This window comes from Balaenoptera physalus (genome assembly GCF_965194825.1).
Source record: "Balaenoptera physalus genome assembly, chromosome: 16".
Classification (NCBI taxonomy): Eukaryota; Metazoa; Chordata; class Mammalia; order Artiodactyla; family Balaenopteridae; genus Balaenoptera; species Balaenoptera physalus.
The window spans coordinates 17,147,321-17,160,287 of NC_138898.1; the positions used below are offsets into that span (position 1 = coordinate 17,147,321).

Sequence of the window (12,967 nt, forward strand, 5' to 3'; positions counted from 1 at the left end):
CTGGAACCCAGGAAGTCTGGGTCCAAGGTCTGAGTTTATAACTGTTGTGCTGGCTCTCCATGGCTGTAAGCAAAAGGAGTCTTTAACTGCACATGAAAGATTTGATTTTGGCCATCATGGGTCTGCGATAAAGTCCCAAATTTCAGTTTGTCATCAGGCTCCTTGGGGCTTCTTTCCAGCATGGGAGACGGGTGGGCTGGCTGTTTCTGCCCCTGGCTCCGGAATCCTGGAGGGCCCTGCTGTCTTGACCTTCCTCATGTGGCTGGTGGTGGGGAGAGGGGGCCTGGAGGCCAGCCTGGGGGTTGTCTTCAGAAGCCTCCTGGCTCACTGTGCACAGCCCATCACTGCACTGCACCTACATCTTGCATGAATATTAATGTGAGCTAATTTTCATACGAGAAATTCGGGGGCTGTTCAAGCCACACAGAAGACACTTAGGATCACAAAGAGTCCCGTGCTTTTTGCTCTCAGGAGCTGTGGTGTGGCTTTGGCCTTCCAGTCACTGTCTGGCAGTGTGTCGGAGCTATTCTCTTGCCCTCTGGGCTTAGGTGTCTCCCTCTTTGAAATGAATGTGGGGGAAATGATCCTTGCATTCCTTCTGACTCTCAAACTCCGAGAGTCAGGGGAGTTCAGTGTCTACCATCCTGGAGCAGCCTGGCTGCCCGGGGTTTGAATCCCAGCACCGCCCATAACCAGCTGTGTGTCCTTGGGCAGATTACTCAGCTTCTCTGTGCCCCGGCTTCTCCAAATTCACATGGAACCCTGATGGCGTCTTGTCATAGAATTAGCATGAAGATTGAAAGGACGGTGTCTGGTGCAGAGTGAGTGTCTTGCATTCTCTCTCATTAATGTTCATTCTGTGGCCATTAATTTTACTTTCTTACATCATCATCAACTCTGTTGTCATGGCTACCATTTTGAGTGGTGCTTGTGGGGCAGGCGCTCACAGTGACTCTGCAAGATCCCTCTGGTTTAACCTCATTTGCTGAGCCGGGAAAGGGAGCTTGGGCGACCTGCCTGAGGTCACACAGCCTGTAAGCCATGGAGCTGGGGTCAGGGCTGGCCTTTTCCTGACCCACAGCCCACATGCTCTTCATCTCAGCCTTCCTTTCCCGAGATGCCCCGTGGCCCCCTTAGCGGGCTTTGCTTGGAACCAGGGCCCTCCGAGGCCTCTGGGCTGCTGAATCGTATCCTTACGGAGGCCAGAGTTCATCAGTCATTTAGAGAAAGCTGGCTTGCCTGGGGTTCTCTGAGATCCTCCGCAGACGGGTTTATGGTTGTCAAGCCCTCCTGGCTTGGAAGCTTTGGCTTTGTAATTGAATCTCCTCCAAACTTACCTCGGGCCTTCATGCTGATTTATGCCGTCAGGAAGGGGAGCCTGGTGCCTCCAGCCTCCTCAACTGGCAGCCTCCTGCCCTCATCCCTGTCCTGCGGGAGCAGGGGACCTCACCTGGTGCCCGCATGCGGGCCGAGCCATGAGGAGCTGGCCTGCCCCGTTGATGCCCTGGATTCCAGCCCCCGGGGGCTGTGAGGGATTGTCTGGCCTTCTCGGTGCGTCTGGAAGGACGCCTGTTAACGCTCTGGGCAGGCAGAGCTGTGGCTGGGGGAGCCTGCCGGGCTGGCAGCAGGCCAGGAGTGGAGGAAGGAAGCCCTCTGTCTGGAGCTCCCGGGAGGAGGGATGGGGAGCAGGGCCCCCAGTGAGAGGATAAGGCTTCAGTTACCGAGAGGCTCTTCCCGGTGGGCCAGCTCCTCGGCTGTCACTTGTGCTGTCACTCTGGGAATTACAGCCCTTCCTCACACGCTGTTGGCTGGTGGTTTGGCTCACCTAAGGAAGGAGTTTACAGACCTTGCTGGTGGTGTCCGGAAGAGGAGGCCAGTGGTCTGTTCTCCTGCCTGAGGTCAGGTGGGAGGAAGTTTTGAATCTAAAGAGCCAAAAAGGTTTAGGAAAAGAGGAAGAGAGAGAGAAAGGGGGAAAGAGAGAGAGACGGGGGGAGGGGGGAGGGAAAGGAGAGTGACAGCCGGGAGCCTGGAGGGTTTTCAGGGGTGAGGATGGGGGAGCCACACCTACACACCCAGGGCCTCCTGGCCTCAGAGCCCAGAAACGAGAAGGCTGTGGGCCCCGGGCTGTGCGTGTGACCGCAGGTGCTGAATTCTAATCCTGTCTGTCTGGCCACTGACTTTGACAGTCGCTTAGTCTCCATGCTCCTCAGTTCTCGGCTGTAGAGCTGAAAAATAATAACAGTGATTTACCTCTCAGAGCTGGTGGGAGAGATCAGAGTGGCAGGTAACAGGGTGAAAGTACAAGGTATCACGGGGTGTAAATCTGCTTGATAATAGGCCAGTGGGACGGGAGCCGGAGCCTCAGGTGTGTTGGCCGGGCTCCTGTTTGAAACCGGCTTTATCTCTCCCCAAGCAGAAGCAGTTGGCGGGAACGTTCTCTCCCCCAGCTCCCGAGTTGAGGGTGGGATGTCATCTCCAAGGTGCAGAGAGGATGAGAGCAGTTCTGGGCCTCTCGGCACCCTGCGCCCCCCACGAGCTGGCCCTGCTCCCCACTCTGCAAGCTTCCAGGCTGCGGGGCTTCTGCACACCCCATTTCCCTTGCCTGTTACACCGTCCACCCTCAAGTCCTGACTGTCCCTCAGAGCATGCCTCCAGCATCTTCTCCTTCTGGAAGTCGCCCCTGATGACCTGCTCTCCTCTTCCTCGGTGCTTGCTGTACCCTTCTGTTGGCCTGTTCACAGCTGGTAGATGACCTGCCTGTAACATTCATTCAACAAACATGTATTAAGCATTTATTGTGTGCAGACCCTGTTCTAAATGCTGGAGATGCAACCACGAACTAGACAAAGACCTCAGGCAATAAACACCTAAAAAGATAAATAAGCAAAAGAACTAGGGTTGCAGTGAATTCTCTGAAGGAAAGGAACACATGATGGGAGAATCCTGGGGATGGGACTCCTTTTGGATGGTGGTGTTTGGGAAGGGCTTCACTGCAGAAGTGGCATTTAGGCTGAATCCTGAAGGATGAGAAGGAGGAAGGATTGCTAAGAGTCTGAACAGCATTCCAGGAAGGGGGAACAGCAAGCATGGGGGCCCTGAGGTGGAAGAATAGCTTGGTGTGTTCAAGGGCCAAAGAGGAAGGTCATCATGGCTGGTGTGTAATGGGTCAGTGGGAGAGCTGGACAGGGACCTCGCAGGCCATGGTTAGGTGTTTTGATTTCATTCCTTAAATGCAGTGGGAAGTCATCGGAGTGTTGAAGCAGGGAAGTTACCTGAACCGTGAGAACTTCCTAAGGATCCTTCTGGCCGCTGTTAGGAAAATAGACTAGAGGCTCATGAAAGAAATTGGGTGACTGGTTCCAGAACTGATTTTAAAAATACTGACCTGTCATGTGTGTTGTGTTGCTTGTGTGTGTGTATGTGTGTGTGTGTGTGCTGGGGGGGGTGCGGCGATGTGAGCATGCATAGGTACATGCACAAGTCTTCATGTTGTTGAATTCTGGAAGCTGGATTTTCTAAGATTCTCTTTTGGGAAAAAGTAATCCCTATCAGCCAAAGCTATACACGTTACTGGGAGATTTGGAAGTAGTGGGTAGAAACAGCCCAGGGTACCTGAAAACTTTCCTGGATGTTTGGAAGACTTTCAGAATACTCGAATCGTAAAGCTGCTGTAAACTTCCCAGCATTTAGGACCCTCCCTCCCCTGCCCTGATATCATAAGATTTGCATATTTTATCAAGTGGAAAAGGTACAGGAGTTTAGTCTTCATAATAAGCACAAAGCAAAAATGTCCTGCCCGCCAATCTCTCTTCCTAGATTCTGCACTTTTGCTCACTTGAGTTTTTCTTTTAATGTTTGTTTTCCATAAATAATACATGCTCATTATGTAAAATTTAGAAAGAGAAACTGGAAGAACTTTTCTTGGAATTCTGTCAACTGAGTGCAAACACTGTTAGTGCTTGGTATGCTGTCATCCCCTCTTTTCTTATATATAGGTTTATTTTTTATGTACAGTGTAACCATTGTGTGTGTGTGTGTGTGCGTGTAAAATTTTGTAAGCTGGTTTACTCCCACAACATTATAAAGCCTTTACTCACTGTATCAGTCAGGAAGGGCTAGGTTAGGCTGCAGTAACAAGTAATCCCCAGATCTCAATGGTTTTGAACAACAAAAGCTTATTTCTCTTTCACTTTTATGTCTGTTATGGTGGATGGGAGCCTCTGGGCTGGGTCCTCTTTACTAGGCAACTCGTAGAAACGGAGCTACTGTTATCTGCAGTGTTGGTGTTCCTTACAGCAGATGGAAAGAAAGCTGTGGAGTGTCTTGCATCAGCATTTACATGTCCTGAATGGAAGTGGGATATTCTTTCAGTTAAATTCACTGACCAGAACTAATCACATGGTCCCACTCAACCATCAGGGAGCCGAAGAGCGTGTTTCCATCTTAAGCTCTGAAGGCTGAGAGCCAAAAAAATTTGGTGAGCAGTGCTGATGTCTACATACTATTTATGTCTCTCATTTACACAGTCATTATTACAAAATATTACATGCACGTGGAAAATACAGGTTTACATAGTGCACTGTGTATTTCTCATTCTCTGTCCTGCTGCATCTGGGAAGTGTCCTGCTCAGCCATTCTGGTGTAGATACACATCTGGAAATGCCAGGCCCCTGGGGGCAGCCCTTGATCAGTGGCAATGGAAGTCAGCGGGTACATATTCCCATCTTCTTTCCCCAAGCAGATAATTCTCAGAGGGTCCTCAGTGGGATGGAGTCTGGGCTGTTCCAGTGGTGATCAGCTCTGTCGTATACGCTTGACTTGACTTTCTCTCCATCCTTGTTCAACTGTTCCCAGCCCTCCACTCCTGTCACCTGGGATCACTTCCCAAAATAAACTACCTCGTCACATGCTCCCATCTTACGCTTTGTGTTTTGGGAAACCCTGGGCGAGAGAGGCATGAATGCCTCTGCAGTTAGAACTGTGTCCCTCAAAAGTTCCAGGCACCAAGGTCAGATGAATTTGCTTTCTTTACCATTCCATCAGTTGCTACAGTCATGGCATGTTGTATTTTGACTATGTTGAAATCTGACTGTCTTGCAACAGCTTTTTTGTTTTCTGTCTTTCATTTTTCTTGGTGGACGAAGCAGATGCCTTCTTCACTGCATCCCTAATACCTTCCAAGTGTTCCATCACACTCTTTGTGATGTGCTCTAATGTGTGCCACTTTCCTTGGGGGCCTGCTGCTCTGCCATCTTCCTGGAGTTTTTGTTTCTTGTTCCCCTGGAATTCTGCTCTTTCTGGAATTCCCAATCTTCTTTTTTCCCCTGTATTTCTTTTCATTTTGTTTCTCTATATTCCTAATGAACTTTTTGTAAATGGATAAGTGTATGGAAAACTTTTGGTTATTGAGGATTGAAAAAAAATCTTTTTAAACTTTACACTGTGGGGGATGTGTGTGTGTGTATGACTCTAGAAACTTAGAATAATTTGCTCCGTAACATTTCAAAATATGTTCAGCTGTCCCCTAATATTCAGTATCGCTAATTAGTGCAACACATAAAATCCTCCTTCCTTTATGGATAATCTGTTTTGTTTTGTCCACACCCCGCCTCCCCTAATGTATAGGCCCTGGAAGATTTTAGGATGTTTTCTTTGTGATATTTTCCATTTATCCTATTTGGCACTTGATGGGCCCTTTCAATCTGATTTCTTTCTTCAGCTCTGTGAAACTTATCTTTAGCATTTTCGTCATTATTTCCTTCTCGCCATTTTCTTTACTATCTCTCCAAGGAACTTCCTAGTAGATGGATATTTACTTTATGGAATGGCCTTCCATATCTCTTACTTTGTTTTTCATTTTCCAAATAGTTCTCTCTTTGCTCTCTATTCTCAGAGATTTCCTTAAGTTTTTCTTCTAATTTTCCTATTAATTTTTGGGGGGTTCCTTTTAGCATGTTCTTAATTTCCTTCCATAAACTCATTTCTGTTGGTTCTTTGATTGCTTTTTTAAAAAAGTAGCCACCTGTTATTTTTTTGTGTTATGTATTAATATCTTTTTCAGTGTCTTAAAAAATATTATTAAGGATTCTTTGAAAGTTCTTGTCTGTTTCTGAGTTATCTCTGTTTTCCTTGGAGTCAGTTCCATTGGTTCAGCTCACTCCTTTCTTCGGTCGTGTTTTTCTCCCCAAGTGTATGACGATTCTGGTTGTCCATTCGTTCTAGGAATGCAGGGCTAGGGTGATTGATACACGTGGCTGGAGTGGTTTTGGTTGTCCGCCACCAAGTACATGGGCAGCTGAGTTGATTAGCAGACGTTTATGGGACAAAAGCAGACAGGTTGTGGCACTCCACTCCCCACATGCTTAGCTGAAGAAGAACATATTCTGGGGTGATAATCCCCACTCTGGAAGCTTACATACCTCTTTGGAGATTGCTAAGTATCCTTAGAATGTATATGTCCTCTTTCAGCCTGGGAAAACTCATTCGTTGCTCTTGGGTAAGGAGGTGAGTGGTGATGGGTGAGTAGATGGCTCAAGACCAACACGTGTAACCTTCCTGCAGACAGTTGTCACTCATTCCTACCCTTCCTGGTATCCGTATCTATTCACCTGGGGGCTTCCATCATGGGAGGCATCTTCTCCTTCCTTTTTCTCACTCCTTCTCCCCTCTCTGTGTGCCCTGGTTCTGCTACCAGCACTGTTGCACCTGCCTTCTGGTTTTCATAAGTTCACCCAGAGTTCACAGTGCTTTTATGACATTGTCCTATCTGTACTTATTTACTGTAATATCAGTGGGCTTTGGGGAGAGAGGCGGAGGTGAACACATTTCTTCACCTGGCCTTCATAAACCATTGATTGCAATGATTTAAATGATTTAAAAATGTTAGCCATGACTGGTTGTTGGTTGTAACTCTTTTTCTGATTTTCTCCTCAAACCACGAGGAGCATCTTTATGGATGAAACTTTTAAACCATTATTATTTCCTTGGGACTGATTGCCAGAAATGGAATGAGGTTAAATGTAATGGTAAAGAGAATGTTCACATCCTCTCTGTACCATTTACTAGCTGGCAGTTGTGAGCAAGTTGCTCAGCGTCTCTGAGCCTTCCTTTCCTCACTTATTAGTTGGGGATAAAAATATTCTTATCTCTTAGGATTGGGCACGTGGATTAAAATAAATAATGAAAGTAATGCATGTTCCATGGTATTTGTCCCTTAAATAGGCTTTCGAATAATAACGTTTGATATTATTGTTATTATCCATTATTTAATTCTGCAGCAGGGAGGGATTGATTATTAACTTGATCTTAAAGATGAGAAAAACAAAATTGAGAGAATTTGTCACCTTCTCAAGCTGTCGCTCCCCTTCTCCTAAATGGTTACTTGCGTATGAATAAGAGATAGGGTTGTTCTAGAAGCTAGACTGCTTCAGAGTAAGATGTTCTTTCCCTAGGTAATGGGAGAATCAAATTATTATTCAGTGAAAATTCTGTGAGGAGACATGTTTGGAAGGTCCGCCAAACCCACTGGTACCAAGCTGGATGCCTGGAACCAAGGGATGGGCATAGCAGTGTATGCCTGAGTGGGTTGGAGAGTGAGCGCCTGATTTGAACACCTCGGCCATCAAACTTAATCTGGGTGACCTTTCTGGGGTATCTCTAGAGGGCAGAAGGCTGGAGGTGAAGGGCCAAAAAAGGAGGAATTTGAACTCAGCACCATCTCCACTGAGAGTCTCTACTCTCTGGCTGGCTGTGTAGGAGCAGAATCTCTCCTGCGATGAGCACGGTGTCATCACCAGGGGGCACTTCGTAAATATTTGTAGAATGTGCAGGTGCAGGAGCAAGTACGTGATGGTGGAACCGGAGACTCTGGAATGGGATGTGCTGGGGGGCGGGGAAGGTGAGGGGAGCCCCTCCCTCTGGTAACCTGGGGAACCATCTGAGCAGGCTCTGCTGGACTCTCCATTTCTGCTCCGTTTGTCAGGTACTTGTTGCCCTTCAAGTGTTACCTGAGGCTCCCGATCACGCATTCCAAAAGTACTGCCTTTGCCCAGAGCACTTTTGGACGTTCTACTTTTGGAAATGTTTTCAGACGCACGCACGCACGCACGCACACACACACACACACACACACACACACACACACACACACACACTCTCTCTCTCTCTCTCTCTCTCTCTCTCTCTCTCTCTCAAATCAAAACAAAGTAAAATAATCTGTCATTTTTTGAGAAATTCACCCAGCAGGATTGTTTTATTTTTGAGAGAAAATAGTATTATCCAAGTTGACCACTGATTATTTTGCAGTTCAGGTGAGTTAACCAGTAGGTTTTGTGCCCCTGGTGGGCTGTGGTCACAGAGTTCCATAGGCCAAGTTTGTGTTCTTGAGTAAAAGCTTTGCTCTTTGAAAACATTGCCCAGATCTCAAAAAATGAATATTTGTTCCACCTTTAACATATGAAGAAGAAGGTATCAGGTTGCTCAGAAAGCCCCCTGCAAAGGAATTTCATACCTTGTGAACAGTGACAAAGAGCCTGGTATGAGGCCACTAGTATCCATTGGGACATCCCAGCCCTACTTTTGTTAAAAAACAAAAGTCAATGGAACAGCATAGACAACTCTTTAAAAAAAAAATTTTATAAACGTATAGTTGATTTACAATGTTGTGTTAATTTCTGCTGTACAGCAGTGACTCAGTTATACATGTATGTGTTCTTTTTCATATTTCTTTTCCATTATGGTTTATCACAGGATATTGAATATAGTTCCATGTGCTGTACAGTAGGACCTGTTGTTTATCCATCCTATATATAATAATTTGCACAGCATAGATAACTTTTAAAAGATTATACTAAGTGAAAGAAGCCGGACTCTAAAGCTATATACTGTATGATTCCACTTATATGACATTCTGGAAAAAGGTAAAACTATAGGAACAGAAACTAGATTCATGATTGCCAGGGATTAGGGGAAGGGAGAAGGGGTTCACTGTAAAGTGGCATGAAGGAATTTTAGGGGGATGATGAACATATTCTATATCTTGGTTGTCGTAGTGCTTACACGATTGTATAAGTTTGTCAAAATTCATAAAATGATATACCTATATAGGGTGAATTTTGACACCTGCGGTAAACCTGGACTCAATTAAAATAAAACCAGTGACATTCCCTAATAGGCACACCTGCTATACCCGATTCTGGCGGCATTTACCTTACATTTACTATTGGAAGAGCCATTCTTTTTAGCTTCGAATAGGATTAGTAAGCTCTAGGCCTGCTGGGTTTTGTTGAATAACTTTGTAGGGATGTGACAACCTAGAGTCATGGTCCTTATTCACAATTTAAAGTGTTTCCAGGCATTCTGAATCCTCAAAGGGAGATTATGTTCAGAATAGTTTTAAGGCTGAATGTACTTTATTATTTTTTTAGTCTTTTGAAAATTAGTAATTCACGCTTGGTGGCTTGGATGACTCCTCATTACTGCGTGCAAATTATTCATCAGGCCAAAAAAAAGCACATTCCCCTCTAGTGGAAGGTTTTGTTTTGGCTCTTGTTATTAAAGTCACTTCTGAAATTATTCAACAAAGTAGGATCTTTAGCATAAAATGGTGGCATGTGATGTGCAGTTAAATGATTCTTTTGTCGAATGTTATATTCTTCAAAGGATGGAGAGCTTGTAAGTGCCATATTGTGATGAAGGATAAACACAACTCTGGTGGTACTTTCTGGAGTTTTCTCATTTTGGACAAGTTGAATTAGAAAGTCCTTGCCTGGCTGCATTTAAATTGTTGCTGAAGCCATCAATTTAAAGCAGGGTAGCTGGCCTTTGTATGGGTGTCTGGAGGGAGGTAAGAAATTTGGTGGTGACTGTGAATGAAGAGCAGAGAAGAGCGTTTGAGAGGGAAACTGGGTGCAGAGAAGCGGGGTGGAGCCCCTTCCATGGTCTCGCCTCCTAAATGCTTGTCTTGGGTCATCATGGCGTTCCTGGACCTCTGAGTTCCATATTCAACTGATACCCCAGACTCACAGGTGACTTTTTCCTAGAAATGTCTTTCATTTCTCAGTTAGAAAAAATATATTCCTTTTCCAAAATCCTGTAGACCCTTCTGTGTGTTTGTCCTTTTGGACCTTTAGTGCCCTGTACTTTGAAAGGTACATGGTTCGTTATTAGATTGTAAACTCAAGGGGGTGCAGTAAGGTGTCTTATGCATAGTTGATGCTCAGTTACTGCTTGATGGATGAATGCTTTGGCAAGATTTCTAGTTCATGTGCTAACCAAGCAACATTTACCTTTATATATAATGAGGCGGCTTTTGCAGTCACTAGCTAAACATAGAACTGTTTAATACCATGCATCTGGTACAGTTTGGTGTAAGAACCAAATGAGGGTTGGGGAGAGCCTGGACGATCACAGTATGCTTGTATAGGAACGAGATGTTTCTGAGTAACTGAGGTCCCAGTGTTCTGAAGCTGGCACAGAAAAAGCATTGTGGGATCGATTGTGGCAACAGCTGGATATCCAGGCCTCTTAGCTAACTTGAGAGAGGACCATGGAAGCTCTGTAGTTCTCTGGAGCTTAACAAAATCAACAGCTTCTCTGCAAGTCAGTCGGAGGCTGAAGGGAAACTTCAACATCTAATTGTCATTGTTGGGAAGTGTTGAGTAGGAAAAATAAGGTTATAATAGGTGTAAAACACCTCAAGTTATTTATTATTTTACTAAAGTTAATTTTTTACATTATAAAAGTAAATACCTATTCCTTATTGAAAAGAAAGATACAGGAAGGTAGAAAGAAGAAACGCCCATAATGTCATCCAGAGGCAGTTATGTTCATGATTTTGGTGTACTTCCTTTTAATATATTTTGCTCTTTTTTCCCCCTTAACTTCATTAACATCATAGTACATAGAGACAATTTTCATATACTCATCCAAGTGCTTATTTTTCTGATTATAAAAATAATGTGTACCAACCAGAATGAGTGTATAAAAAAGACATAATAGCAAGTGTTGGCAAGGATGTGGAGAAACTGAAACCCTCATACTTGGCTGGTGGTTATGTAAAATGGTACAGATACTTTGGAAAAACAATTTGGCAGTTTCTTAGGAAAGTTACATGATTTAGGATATGACCGAGCAATTCCACTCCTAGGTAGCTACCCAAGAGAAATGAAACTTATATGAAAATGTTCATAGGAATATTATTCAGAATAGTTCCGCCCCCAAAATGGAAACAATTAAAATGTCCAGAAGCAAAATCAGAGACATAGAGAATAGACTGGCAGTTGCCAAGGGGGAGGGGGATGGGAGAGGGTAGGAGTGGGAGTTTGGGATTAGCAGATGTGAACTGGTATATATAGAATGGATAAACAATAACGTCCTACTATGTAGCACAGGGAAATATATTCAGTATCCTGTGATAAACCATAATGGAAAAGAATATGAAAAAGAATGTGTGTGTGTGTGTGTGTGTGTGTGTGTGTGTATATATATATATATATATGTATATATGTATAACTGAGTCACTTTGCTGTGCAGCAATAATTAACACAACATTGTAAATCAACTATACGTCAATAAAAAATAAATTTAAAAATGTCCAGAAACTGGGATAAAGAAAGTGTGGTACATCCTTATAATACAATACTACTCAGCAATACAATGAAATGAAGTACTGATACATGTAACAGCATGGATGAACCTCAAAGACATTATGTGCAGCAAAAGCAGCCAGACAGAAAGACCATGTATCAGATGATTACATTTATATGAACTGTTCAGAAAACAGCAAATCAGTGGAGACAGAAAATAGATTAGTGGTTGTCTGAGTCTGGAGGTAGGAACAGAGTTTGACTGCAGAGAGGCATGAGGTATTTTTTTAGGGTGATGGAAGTGTTTAAAACTAGTGTAGTGATGGTAGCACAACTCTGTAGACATAATCATTGAATCATATACTTAAAATGGGTGAATTTTATGGTATGTAAATTGTATCTCAATAAAGCTATTAAAATAAGAATATTTGTAGGAACACTATTCTCTTTAAAAAATTTTTATTGGAGTATAGTTGATTTAAAATATTGTGCTTCTGCTGTACACCAAAGTGAATCAGTTATACATATACAAATATCCACTCTTTTTTAGATTCTTTTCCCATACAGGTCATTACAGAGCATTGAGAAGAGTTCCCTGTGCTACACAGTAGGTCCTTATTAGTTATCTATTAGGTTGGCCAGAAGGTTTGTTTTTTTATCCATAAGATGGCTCTAGTAGTGCTTAGTTGTCTTTAACTTCATTCGAAACAATTTTGTTAGATTGTATTGTGACAGCTGTCATATCAGCGTGCATTTAAAAAAAACACATCAAAATTGGTGAATTTTTGTGTAGCCATTTTAATATTGAAGATGGAGGAAAAAAAGCAACATTTTTGGCATATTATGCTTTATTATTTCAAGAAAGGTAAAAATGCAACTGAAACACACAAAAAGATTTGTGCAGTGTATGGAGAAGGTGCTGTGACTGATTGAACGTGTCAAAAGTGGTTTTCAAAGTTTCGTGCTGGAGATCTCTCACTGGACAGTGCTCCACGGTTGGGTAGACCAGTTGAAGTTGATAGCGATCGAATCAAGACATTCATTGAGAACAATCAATGTTATACCACGTGGGAGATAGCCTACATACTCAAAATGTCCATATCAAGCCTTGAAAATGATTTGCACCAGCCTGGTTATATGAATCGCTTTGATGTTTGGGTTCTGTATAAGTTAAGTGCAAAAAACCTTCTTGACCATATTTCTGCATGCGATTCTCTACTTAAACGTAACGAAAACATTCTGTTTTTAAAACAAATTGTGACAGGCAATTAAAAGTGGATACTGTACAATAATGTGGAACGGAGGAGATCGTGGGGCAAGCGAAATGAACCACCACCAACCACACCAAAGGCTGGTCTTCATCCAAAGAAGGTGATGTGTAT

At 43.6% G+C, this 12,967-nt stretch overlaps 1 protein-coding gene across 15 annotated transcripts in view; it reads left to right on the top strand.

The window, feature by feature from the left end:
• Nucleotides 1-12,967, top strand: part of PTPRT (protein tyrosine phosphatase receptor type T) — a 1,093,164-nt gene that overhangs the window by 94,476 nt on the left and 985,721 nt on the right. The window lies entirely within an intron of this gene.